Source organism: Patagioenas fasciata, chromosome 1 (genome assembly GCF_037038585.1).
Source record: "Patagioenas fasciata isolate bPatFas1 chromosome 1, bPatFas1.hap1, whole genome shotgun sequence".
Classification (NCBI taxonomy): Eukaryota; Metazoa; Chordata; class Aves; order Columbiformes; family Columbidae; genus Patagioenas; species Patagioenas fasciata.
In genome coordinates, this window is record NC_092520.1 from 58,256,729 (window position 1) to 58,269,319 (window position 12,591).

General features: G+C 37.6%; 1 protein-coding gene across 1 annotated transcript in view; it reads left to right on the forward strand.

The window, feature by feature from the left end:
- Positions 1–12,591, forward strand: part of ITGBL1 (integrin subunit beta like 1) — a 141,462-nt gene that overhangs the window by 73,770 nt on the left and 55,101 nt on the right. The window lies entirely within an intron of this gene.

Below are 12,591 nucleotides of genomic sequence, written 5' to 3' on the forward strand. Positions count from 1 at the left end.
TATCTCAGCATTTGTTTTGGAGGTTTTCAAAGCTGCTTTGAAGATTGATGCAGTTAAGTCTTTGCTAAAGATACATGAAAAATATGAAACTATTATCTGCATTCTTTGACAAAACCAGCATGAGATTTTCAGCCTATGTAAAATGTTGTGGCCCCCTATGATAAGAGTTCTTCGGATTTACATTGCATAAGAACCTGCCCTAATGGGTGTAGGACTGACAGTTGTTCTTTGGTGCAGTTTGCTAGTTAGCCCCTGGCTTTTAATTTGAAAGCCTTTCTTTGTGACACTGTGGCCTTTTCCAGACTTTGGCTAATAAAAAATACTGTCATACATAGAATGCTAATACACATGGCAAGGAAAAGGAGGAAAACTTCTCAGAAGGAAAAAGACCTGCTAATTTTCACCTATCACTGTTTGAAATGTGTTTTTCTGCAGAGAGAAGAAAGAAAATATGATACAGACTTTTGCTAGAACTGGTAATTGAAGTTGTTATGAATTCTTCCCACTTAAGTATTTTCTGGGAAAGGTCTAAAGCTGCTCTTGAATTTTTACATTTGACCCTAAATGTAATTTCATTTGCAATTCTGTCTTTCACTAATACTATGTAACACAGTCAAAAATTGTACTCTGTCCACCCAAGTGAGCACTGTGATAATTTTATTCCCCCCCGCCCGCCTCTAAATGTGTAGCAGCTCATAGCTTAGTTCTTAAAAGAACTATATATTAAAAGAAAGTTACTTGCTTTTTCCTTAGTTAGGTTACAGTTTTCCAGGGAATTACATCTCTTTTTTCTTGCTAAAAAATCTTCAAGGAATTTTTAGCTACAAGTTAGGTGAAATATGGGCATCTGTAGAGAATTATCTGCATTTCATTGCTCACAACTGCAATAATTACAACTAAAAGAAAGGAGCATTGACACTTGATTTTTTTATAAATATGTATTTATTTTTAACTCTGGCTCACCCTTTTCTTGTTTGTATTGGATACCGAATGGCTCTTGTCTCATCTGCTTCACTAGGAGTTGTGTATGTTGAGCATTTGGAGTCAGTTCTATGATCTAATTGCATTGTGAACTATGAGAGTCAAATGGCAGAGAGAAAAGAATGGTAGTCATAAAACCAGCTTAAATTTGAATAAAAATAAAGTCTTAAGTTCTATTGCTCTGTATTATATGGTTCCATATTGTTGTATTTATATTTTAAATTTTGGAAGGTTTTATTAATTATAGTGGGAAGAGTGAGTTTGAAGATTTCAGTATTAGCAGCAGTAATTCTATCTGTCCTCTTGGCTTTCTGGAAAACAAAACAAAACAAGACAAAACACCAAACTTGAATATTAATGCTAGCAGTGTTCTCCTGTTGAGATACTAGCAGTGAAATATACCCCTTCCAGGTGAATCCATTTGGCTGAATGATCTGTTTGTAAAAATTTTCAAATAAAATACCAAGCAGTATCTATTGAAACAAAAGGCTCAATTGATTCGACTGAACTTCCTTTGACTTCCAAACAAGACGCGTTCACCAATGTGTGTGAGGTGTGCAAGTGGCACAGATGTGTATCTAGGACTTAGTATGATTGGCAGCTGCTGTAATGAAGGAAAAAATGATTCTGCATTACATGCTTGAAAAATATTCACATTAAAACTGTCATTTTAAAATGGAATGTAGTATCTTGTTTTAGTTCTGTTAATAATTTTGTTTAGGAAATTAGAGAAAAAAGAAAATATAATTTAGCCTAATCATCTGTAATTTACTGGGCAGTGTTTTGTTTTGTTTTCTCCTGAACTCCATGGATTTCCCTTTCTACAAAGAAAGGTCCTGGAGCATCTTTCTGATGAGGAGAGATTGAGAGACCTGGGTCTGTTCAGCTTGGAGAAGAGAAGGCTGAAAGGGGATCTCAAGGGTGTGTGTCAAGAGGATGGGACTAGACTCCTTTCAGTGGTGCCCAATGATAGGGTGAGGGTCAACGGACACAGACTGAAACATGAGAGGTTCCATCTAAACATGAGGAGAAACTTCTTTACTTTGAGGGTTACCAGAACACTGGAACAGGCTGCCCAGAGAGGTTGTGTAGTCTCCTTCTCTGGAGACATTCAAAACCCACCTGGACACATTACTGTGTGATCTGCTCTGGGTGAACCTGCTTTAGCAGGTGGATTGGACTAGATCATCTCCAGAGATCCCTTCCAACCCCAACCATTCTGTGATTCTGTGATGTTTTGGGTATAATAAAAATACGAGAAAGTTGTTGTTCTGCTAAAGGGATGTAGGTGTTTAGTTCCTGTGAAAAATTGTCATTGGGTTTGCATGGTTAAATTCTTTGGTCCCATTTGAAAATCCTACTACTTGTCACTATAGCTTGTAACAGACAGGAATGTTACACAAGGAAATGAAAGAAAATAAGGATTTCCAGTTAAATGCAACCTGTTTCATGTGTTCTGGGAGATGGAAAGACCATGGGTTTGTAACACCAGCCCCAATTTCTCTGAAATTGGTAGGGAAGATAATGATACAAGGAAGGGAAAGTTCCAAAGGAAATGGAAGTGTTTCCTATTGCATTTTAACATTAGTGTTTTGGTCACCTCCTCATAATGTTTGTCTCCTAGCTGTGGTACAAGGACAGTAAGTCTTTGTACAGGACAGTAAGTCTTTGTACAGGTCAGTAATTCACTACACTGATGGAGAAGCTGAGTACTTGACATCCTTATTTAATGGGATCCTATAGTAAGGATGTATGGAATAGGATGCAGAATGGAGATCCCACAGATGCCAGTGCACGACTTGATACTGGGCAATCCCCGGTATCAATACGGGCTGGGAGATGAAAGGGTTGAAAGCAGCCCTGTAGAGATGGACTTGGGAGTACTGGTGGGTGAAAAACTGGACACGAGCTGGCAATGTGTGCTTTCAGCCCAGAAAGCCACCTTTGTCCTGGGCTGCATCAGAATAAGTGTGACCAGTAGGTTGAAGAAGGTGATTCTGCCCCTCTATTCTGCTCTGGTGAGACTCCTCCACCTGGAGTCCTGTGTCCAGCTCTGGAGACCTCAGCACAGGAAAGACGTGGACCTGTTGGCGGGGGACCAGAGAAGGCCACAGAAATGACCAGAGGGCTGGAACAGCTCTGCTGTGAGAACAGGCTGAATGAGCTGTGGTTGTTCAGTCTGGAGAAGAGAAGGCTCCAGGGAGACATTATTGTGGCCTTTCAGTACTTAGAAGTGGCCTATAAGAAAGATGGCATGGTCTGTTTAGCAGGGCCTGTTGCAACAGGACAAGGGGTAACATTTTTAAACTAAAGGAGGGGAGATTCAGGCTAGACAATAGGAAGAAAATTTTACAGTGTGGGTAGTGAAACACTGGCCCAGGTTGCCCAGAGAGGTGGTAGATGCCCCATCCCTGGAGACATTCAGGTCCCAGCTGGACAGGGCTCTGAGCAGCCTGATCTAGTTGAAGATGTCCCTGCTCATTGCAGGGGGTTGGACTAGATGACCTTTGAAGGTCCCTTGCAACCCAAGATTTTCCATTATTCTATCATTCTAGGACTTTATGAATTTGCAATGTATTGTGTTTTCTTGAAGAATATTTTCTGTTCCCCTGTACCTTTCATTTCCAGGTTAGTCAACAACAGCTGTTACAACTAACATGCTCTTCTGTGATCACTTTTATGTTCTTGGATAAAGACATTAAAAGACAAAGTATTTCTAGGATTTTTAATGCCATATGGATGGCCAAAATGTGTAGGGAGAAAACCGTAGAAATGTTACAATTCATAGTCTGTTTCTATAGTGTCTGTCTAAATACTGACATACAGGTGGATGATTTTGTAATTTCATTTGTGATATTCTGTTCCCAAGATTAACAAAAACTGTATTTCCTAGATGATATTTTCTTGTTGAAATATTAATTATGATTTTAGAATGTGATTATCCTTCCCTTAAACAGTAGGATAAAAAAAAATAATGCTGCCTGAGGAATCATTGAGAAAATCGTCCTTCAAAGACTTGTCTTGTGCATTTTGTAAAGCTTTCTGACATGGAAGACTGTAAAATTCCCAATGATTCAGCTTCAGTTTTGAACCAGTAAACAAACAAAAAAAAGGCCAAGAAACCCCCAAAAGAAGCCCACAAATCTTCTAAATTCCTCAAAAAAAAGGGGGTTGAGATTTGTTTATTTTTGTGTCAGAGAACTGAAATCGTGGGGGCCTACATTAAAAAAACCAATTCCTTTTTTTCTGTTTATATAATTTTATAATATTAACGCAAAAATGATGGCAAAATGGTACTCTTCAAAAATTGTCTATCAGTCTGAGGGACGAAACACTTAATTTTGGGAAGGCGCTTATTTTATACCTTATACTTTGTTTTTACAGGTAATGACGAGTGAAAAAGGAAGGCAATTGTTAGCCTAATTTTACCCTTTTTTAGGTGATTCAGTGACCCTATATGATTGTAATATTAAATTTTCATTCCCTTAACTATAAGTCATGTAACCTCAGTAGGAGAAAAATAGATATAGGAAAAATATCACAGTGAGAGAGAGGTTTACCCTGAGTGAAGGCAGCCTTCCTATGGTGGTGATCCAAGGTAGATAAATGACAAATTTTCTTATTGGTAGTGTCTTTTACCATTTTAATCTCTTTTCTACAACTGATTTAATTTATTTGTCATATGGAGAAAATGAGAGTGTTTCTTTATGTTTGATATTCCCCCTTACACTCGTGCTCTAGCATTGTCTGTCTGAAATATTAAGAGGTTTTTTTTATTCTGCACTGAAAAAAGATTTTTGTTGTTTTTGCAAACTCTCCTAAATCCCGTTTTCAAAATATTAAATTAGTGAGTTTAAAGGTTATATGGCATTTTGAAGGTTTACTGACATACTTGGTTTATACTAACTTTGCTGGTTCTTCACTATTTGAAATTGTCAGATGTTGACTGATTTGGTGTTAGAGCAACTGTGCATTATTAGAGATTCCTTGTGAACCGAGACAGTAAACCAGACCCTTGTGTTCAGTGCTGGATTCTGTAATGCTGCAGGATACCATCTCCTGGAGTCTGAAAACAAAGCCTAGGGATAAGGGTCAATGACATTCCCAAAGTGCAGTGGATCCCGTAAGGTTCTAATATTTTTTGGGATCTCTTGGCTATACTGCTGTGTAATATACACTTTATGCTGCTTGGAAACGCAACTCATCAAAGCTTTGGGTGATAATGGAAGTGCTGTAAATTCCTGTTGATACAATGCACCATGGTATGCAGAAGGCAAAAGAAATTGGCAATAAACCATACCTGTGTATTGACAAGAGGGGATAGGAACTAGATAAAAAGCTATGTACTAAACAGATGTCTATATGCAGGTGTAACTATGCAATTCTCTTCTGACCTTCGTGAAGTCTTACATGACTGATCAGAAAGATGACATAATCAGCTTCTAAATAATTTCTGGGGTTAGATCATCAACTACTATAGCTTCATATAAACATCATTTGGTGTATCTTCAAGATTTTTAACTCTATACAAACTGTAATATAGTAATGCCAATCTGATCACCTCTGCAATGGGTAAGTCTTGACAGATAGGTATGATGCTTTAAAAGGGCAGAAGGGCTGCTGCTGGTGTGTGCCAGGTTGTGAAGAACTAGTTCTGTGTTATTACTACTGAAGTCTTATTTACTATAAGTTTATGTCCTCACAGTTCTCGTTCTTCTGTTCTAAATGCAGTTATTAATTAAGGACTTTGGGGTCCTCCTCTAACATAATATTGCCAAAATCTATCAACCAAAAAAATGTCCTGTTTCTATTAGATACCTATAGGAAAACATTGGCTTGAAAGCCTATTGCTTGTTGACTTAGTAAAGAAAGGTGATAGTAGAAGTTGCCGTTTAAATAATTCACCATACTTTAAATATGACAGGATGGGGTTAGAGCAGAAAAGTGTAAACAATCCTGAGGTAAAATCTAGGTTACTATCCCTGCTACCAGCTCTTTATTGCAACCTCTTATTGTGCAAATTGCACTGTTTAATTGAAGAGTATATTACTCTAATGTACATAATTTTTGAGTTTGGCCTGCTGTTTTCATTCTTTTTTCATGACCCCTGCATTAATGCACTATAGTAGGCAGCCTGGCAGCAAAGAATGTTGTTAACCGGTGTAACAAGAGCAGAACATAAATGTAAGCCATGTGTCATGTCTCCAGCTTTCACCTCATCAGCTTTGATTCCGAGTTCCCATCTGTGGCTTCAAGCAGAGTGGCACTCACTATACTGGTACTTTTATGCCAAATGAGCTGGCTTGCCAGTTATTTGTAATACAATTCGGTATAATCTCCTATGCCAGACTGGCACTCTGGACTCCACTTGTAGTCTGTGAAAGACAAAAATATGGAGAAATAGTTGCAACACACTCCTCCTAGATTTGTCTATCAATAGTTCAGATCACTGACTTAAAATGCTTCTCTGATTCAGACTTTGTTAATTGAAGCAGGATCCTCTGGAAGCTGACTTTTGTTAGGAAAACAAATGTGGTGGTTTTTGTTTGTTTGTTTGTTTGTTTGTTTGTTTGTTTGTTTTTTAATAAGAAAGTGTTCAGAAGCTAAATATTTCAGTGTTTCTCTTCTAGGGAATACTGCTTATGTGTCAATGACCCACCTATGGCATTCCTGGCCATCTTTTTTGCCTTTTATTGTTGTCTTTTTGGGGAGATGACAAGTGGGGACAGAGGAACCAAGGAAGGACTGTAAATCATGTCTGCAATTAACCTATATTTGCAGTGCTTCTAACTCAGTTATTTATAAATGGTTCAGGAAGCACTACTTTGTTTCTGCATAAGTGCTTCTTTAATCTGTTCTGGTAGAAACAGGGTGTGTTGGAAATTGCCTGTTTCTGAGATGTTGGTAATACCGCAAGAGTGAATTGGTTCACAAAAATTTATGTAATATAATTTTTTAATCTTCTGAAGTTTCCCACTTGTTTCCATAGTGAAAAGTTTGAGAAGCGGTAAAGAGGAAAGGAAAAAGATATCTGGTTTGGGATGATACTTAGGAATGAGGGCTGTGGAATAAAATGCCAGTATAACAAAGGAATCTTTAAACGATGGCATCTGTGGCTGACAGAGTAACAACCATGGATGCCACTTCGCAATGAGAATAACATGACATGCCCTTTTTCAGTATGGCATTTTTGATTCAAATATATTTTATTCTTGCCACTAAGAAAGACAATGTAATACAAAATGAATTCTGATGTTTAAAGGGATATTCCAGAGGCAGGCACGATTATTTACATATTATATATTTTTATAATTATTCATACATTATATACTAACACATAATTATTTATTATGAGTGTGGTAGGTGTCTGCTACAGACCACCTGATCAAAAAAGGATCTAAATAAAGCCTTCTTTACACAGCTGAAGGAAGCCTCAAGATTGGAGGCTTTGCTAATCAGAAGCAATTTCAGTCACCTTGGTATCTGCTAGAAGATCAGAATAGCTCAATGCAAGCACTCTGGCAGATTCTGTACTGGAACCAAAGCTATTTCATATCTTCATCAACAATGTATACAATGGGATTGAGTGCACTCTCAGCAAGTTTGTATATGATACTAAACTGACTGATGCAGTTGATATACTTGAGGGAAGGGGTGCCATTCAGAGGGACCTTGAGAGTTTTGAGGAGCAGGCCTATGTGAACCTCGTAAAGTTCAACAAGGCCATGTGCAAGGTCCTGCACCTGGGTTGAGGAAATCCTCCAATCAATATAGACACAGAGGATGAGTGGAGTGGGAGCAGCCCTTTGGAAAAGGACTTGGGCATACTGGTGGATGAAAATCTCCACTCTTGGAGATTTTAAAAACTGAGCAACCTGCTGTAATAGGACTGTTCTGGGCACAACTTTGGACTAGTTGACCTCTGGAAACCCTTCCAGCATACATGATTCCATGAGTCTATGATACTACCCATGTATAAGATATCTTGTAGTCAATCAGCTTTGATTTCCTGTGCAGTTTTGAAGAGGTTGGGATACTACCACATAACTGTCCATTCTGTGGAATGTTTTATAGAAATAAAACATATATGTCCTTGCTGTGTTTAAAGCTTACATGCTTCAGAGAATAAAACCAATTCTGTAATGTAGCTGGAACACCTAGTGTGACTGTAGATCAACTACAGCTGCAAAATTTGAAATGCAACCAGTTGGCTTTGTCATATGTCAGTTCTCTTAATCATATTAATGGCTATTAAATCATAGCATGTAACTTCATCTATTAGGAAATATGAGAAAAATAAATGATCCATGCATAGATTAGTGTCAGCCATTTTGTTTCAGAATTTTGAAACCTGGCATATGTGTTACAGTTCAGCTTTGCATTCTTTGTGCTTCCTGGTTAGGAAAGTAATGGAGTGTGCTTTCTTGCCTTTTTCAATCATTGAGCTCAGCTTTAGCTTTTCTTTCTGCTATCTCCAGAAAAAATAAATCTGTGTGCAAATGGTTTATTGGCTGCTGTTAAGAGATGAGATTCTACGTTGTGCCTCCACTGGTGAACAGGGAGATAAAAAATGCTGTGATATATTTTTTCTACTCAGCGAGCCAAGCTGCACAAACCCACCAGCTAACCAGCTTGTGTGGTTTTGTTTCCCATGAGCCATATGCCCATTGGTGTGTGTTTGGAGGCATGGATTTAGATAGGGTTAATCTGATGGATAAGAATGGGTAGGGTATAAAAGGCATAAATCTGTAAAAAATTGGACGTACTCATGTCACAGCTCAGGGACGGACATGTTTTTCTCATGACTGTAAGCATTAACCACATGAAAGATCCCTCTTCTTCTTGCAGTCAGTGCTTCTGAAATGCTACCATCTCTGGACACATTGCAAATTTCCTTCTGTATGTGATGTGGTCTTCCTTGTTTTTGTTCCCTTGATTGTAATTATTCCCCCACAAGACAAAGACCTCTTTCATCTGTGAAAGACATCTGGGAAGAACTTGAAGGCCAGAACTGCCTTATCTCTGACAGCTAGTTATCTTCTACATCCTTGTCTTGCTTAATTGTTCTTAGCCTGTGTCTTTCCATTTTCAATTGGTGGGAGTCTCTCTTGCTGTTTTCTAAATGTCAATAGTCAGTGATTGTTAGTATGTCTTTTGGCATAGCTGGCCTTTTTCTTTGGGCACCCCTGTTTTTTCAAGTTGTTTCAGCTTGGCTTCTTGTTTAGCAGAGCAGGAAACATAATACAGAAGACAAACTTAAAAAAAAAAAAAAAGTATTTACCTTATGTCTATATAATGCAAAAATCTCAGCACTGGAAATGTTATCCAGAAAAGAGTATGTGAGAAATAATAGTTGTACCATAGTGTTGTGTGAATTTGGACTGAGCTTCACATAGCGCATGTTCTCTTCACATTCCAGTGAGCTGTATATCTGTAAATGAGGCACATATCTTAGATGAATTCACCATATATTAAAAAGATGAATTAGATCACAGTCTTAAGTTATCACTAATTTATGCTGTTGACAACTGAAAGAACATAGTTAGCATTCCAAAAGTTCAGGAAAAGCTTTGCATAAGTGGACACTGCAAGTGCTACACTTTGCAGCAGACTGGCAATTTTGAAACATTTCCCTGCAGTGGATTGCTATAATTATCATAATTGCCATTACCTAATCAAAGAATGGACTGACACTTATTTGTGCTCGACTTCCTCTGAATCTTTTGTCTAGGCTGCCTCTTTCATTTGCTTGGATAGTGAGCTGCATATAGCCCCGCAACACATCAACACCTTTGATGGATGGTATGTGCTTGTTGAATCTAGAAAGGGAATATACTGTTGTGAATGCTAGATGGAGAAACTGCATATACTTAAGCAGTAAATCCTGGCAGTTGGAGGTTTGCGGTAAATTTCTTTAGCTTCTGCTGAAGGATGCCTAACAAAGACTAAATATATTTGTGTTTTGATATGCCAAAATAATTCATAAGGAGATACAACTTAAAATACTTGTTCCAAACAGGGAAGATATAACCAATTAAAATTATTAATAATTTCAAAAGTAGATTTGATTTTTGCTGCTCCAAGTTGTCATCCTGTTTTGCTTAACTGCAAACATGATGTCTGATCTGAAGTCAGGATTTATCAGTGTCTTAAGTACTTGCAGAGATATGGGAATGATTCACACTGCTGAAAAAGTTACTCATTGAAATGTGCAAGGGTAATTGTATGAAGGAATGTTTATGCAATGCACATAACATGAGAGATAGGTGCACGGTCATTTCACATTTGTAGAAGTATAGCAGCTATTTAAGATGAAAGTACCTTTAAGTACCTTCTCTCTCATAACTTTGGTATATCAAGTATTTGCTGGGAAAAAAAAAAAGCAATTGAGGTATGTGTGTATGTGTTTATGTGTGAGAGCTGATTATATTTCACAGTTTGTTGACTAGAACAAATACCTGATATAAAGTCATGAAATCATAAATTGCAGCAAAAAGTGAGATGAAGGCCTGTATTGTCCAAAGTTTTTACTTACTAATCCCCATAATAAATGTATGTATATTCAAACATTATGGCATGAGACAGCTTGCATTTGAAAATGCAGAGCGGGGTGGTGCATGCACAACAGGGGGGGGAGATGTGAAAAAAAAGTCACGTCATCACATTAAATATACACCAGCTATTATAAACACAGATGAATATTCTGGGTGAGCTTCATCTCTTAAATTCATCTAGATGTCAAAATGTGAGATACTTCAGCCTTTGTTTTCAGTGTAATGATAGGACCTTTAAATGGAATTTGCCCATTTCTTCTGTATTTCTGTGTTACTGTAAGATGAATTGTCATTGCTCATACTTTTCCCTACTGTCCTTAAAGAGAATGACTATCAGGCTAGCGTTTAGATGCCCTCATTTGGGCTGTATGAATCCCACTAGTTTGTGAAATTATTTACCCCAACTGTAATGTTTTACTACCCTAGCAATAAAATTAATAGAATTCTGCATGGACTGGAACAAAGAACCTCTGCTGTTCATAGGCAGCTATGAGTACTTTTTCAGAATGTCTTGTAGTTTACAGAGTGTTTTGAGCTGCCTTAGCAGTGACATCTGGACTAGTAAATTAAAGAGTGCCATGGATCATCCCCCAGCACTGCAGCGTGTGCGCCTCTAATGTCAGATTGTTAGAACATTCACTGACCTACATTTGTCCTGTGCCAGCCCATACTCCTTCCAAACAATTCCTGCGTATAGTTCAGGAATCAGCACAGTCTGGCTACTGGTCCCAGCAGGCAGTATGGATGAGGCCACCTTCATGAAAGACAGCTTGGTGGTACACGTGCCAGTTCTTCTGCACCAATTGGCCCCAGTGACAGGGAACAGTTCCAAACTCATTTAATTGACTATTAGAGAGACATCTATCAAATACTGTACTGTTGTTGTAGTAATGCAGATTGACCTGCTTTCTGCACTGTGGTTAGTATGGTATCTATATAGCTCACAGGAAAAGATGAAAGAAATGAAAGAGTTTACAGCACTCCTTGCCAAGGACCCATTGTCTACTCTAAAACTGTTTAACCTGCTCTGTGCCTTCACCAAGACAGCAGCTTGTGGAAAATAAATGGGTCAGTGCTATCCCAAAATTGATTTTGTATGGTGTGACAGAAGATGAATAGACTTCCAGGTTGACTCATAGTTTTATTTCTTCCTTTTTTTGTGCTCCTTTTAAGATTTTTTTTGCTTAAAAATACCTTAAAGGCCCTGAAAATTCAAATGGAAGCAATTATTTAAGCTGAAAACTGTTAAGAATTGAAAGTGTTCGAACTGTTGGTGAACACCATGGCACATTGTTTTACAGAATTTGCTTTTTGGAAAGCAAGCCTGGACTTCATGGCACAATTTTGGAAGTCCAACTTTCCATGGTACAAAAATGACACCACACCTTTTATCTTAACTGGGTTTAGACCCGAGCAGGTTCTAGTTTAATTGATACTTACTTGCTCATCTGTCTCGTAGTTTCTTGTTTGAGGAGTTCACTATTTCTCTTCAAGTATTTTGTTATGTCATGCTTATGGTACAGAATGAGTTACTCCACTCCCACAGTAACTGTGAGTCAGTATAGTGTATTTGAAGCATATAGGTACCAAGATTAAAAACTTCTTTAAGTTCTGTAAGGGAGAAAGCTATAAGAAAGTTAGATAAAATGTATTTTTCTGATAGACAAAAATAATGTTGCATGTTTATATCAATAGTTATGTTCTGTTTTAAATTCCAAAGTGTAGTTTGCCGACTTTGGATGACTGATACATTAGAGATGCAGATATTTGTAAGAGTCAGAACACTATAAAGGTAATTTATAAAGTCAGTAAATCTAATTTTCAAAGTAAGTAGGCTTTCCTATCAGGAACAAAAGTCCGTCTTTTTTAGGCAAAGTAACTTTAAATACATTTAGAAAATTCTGAATTAAAATGAACAAAATCTTGATATTTAAACTGAACTTTTACTGTGCTACTTTTTGAGGGTACTTATTTGGTGTGAAGGTGCACAGTGATCAATGATATGATTTATAAGGAAAAAAGCAGAGTGTCTTGCAAAGATGTGTAACTTAAGGTT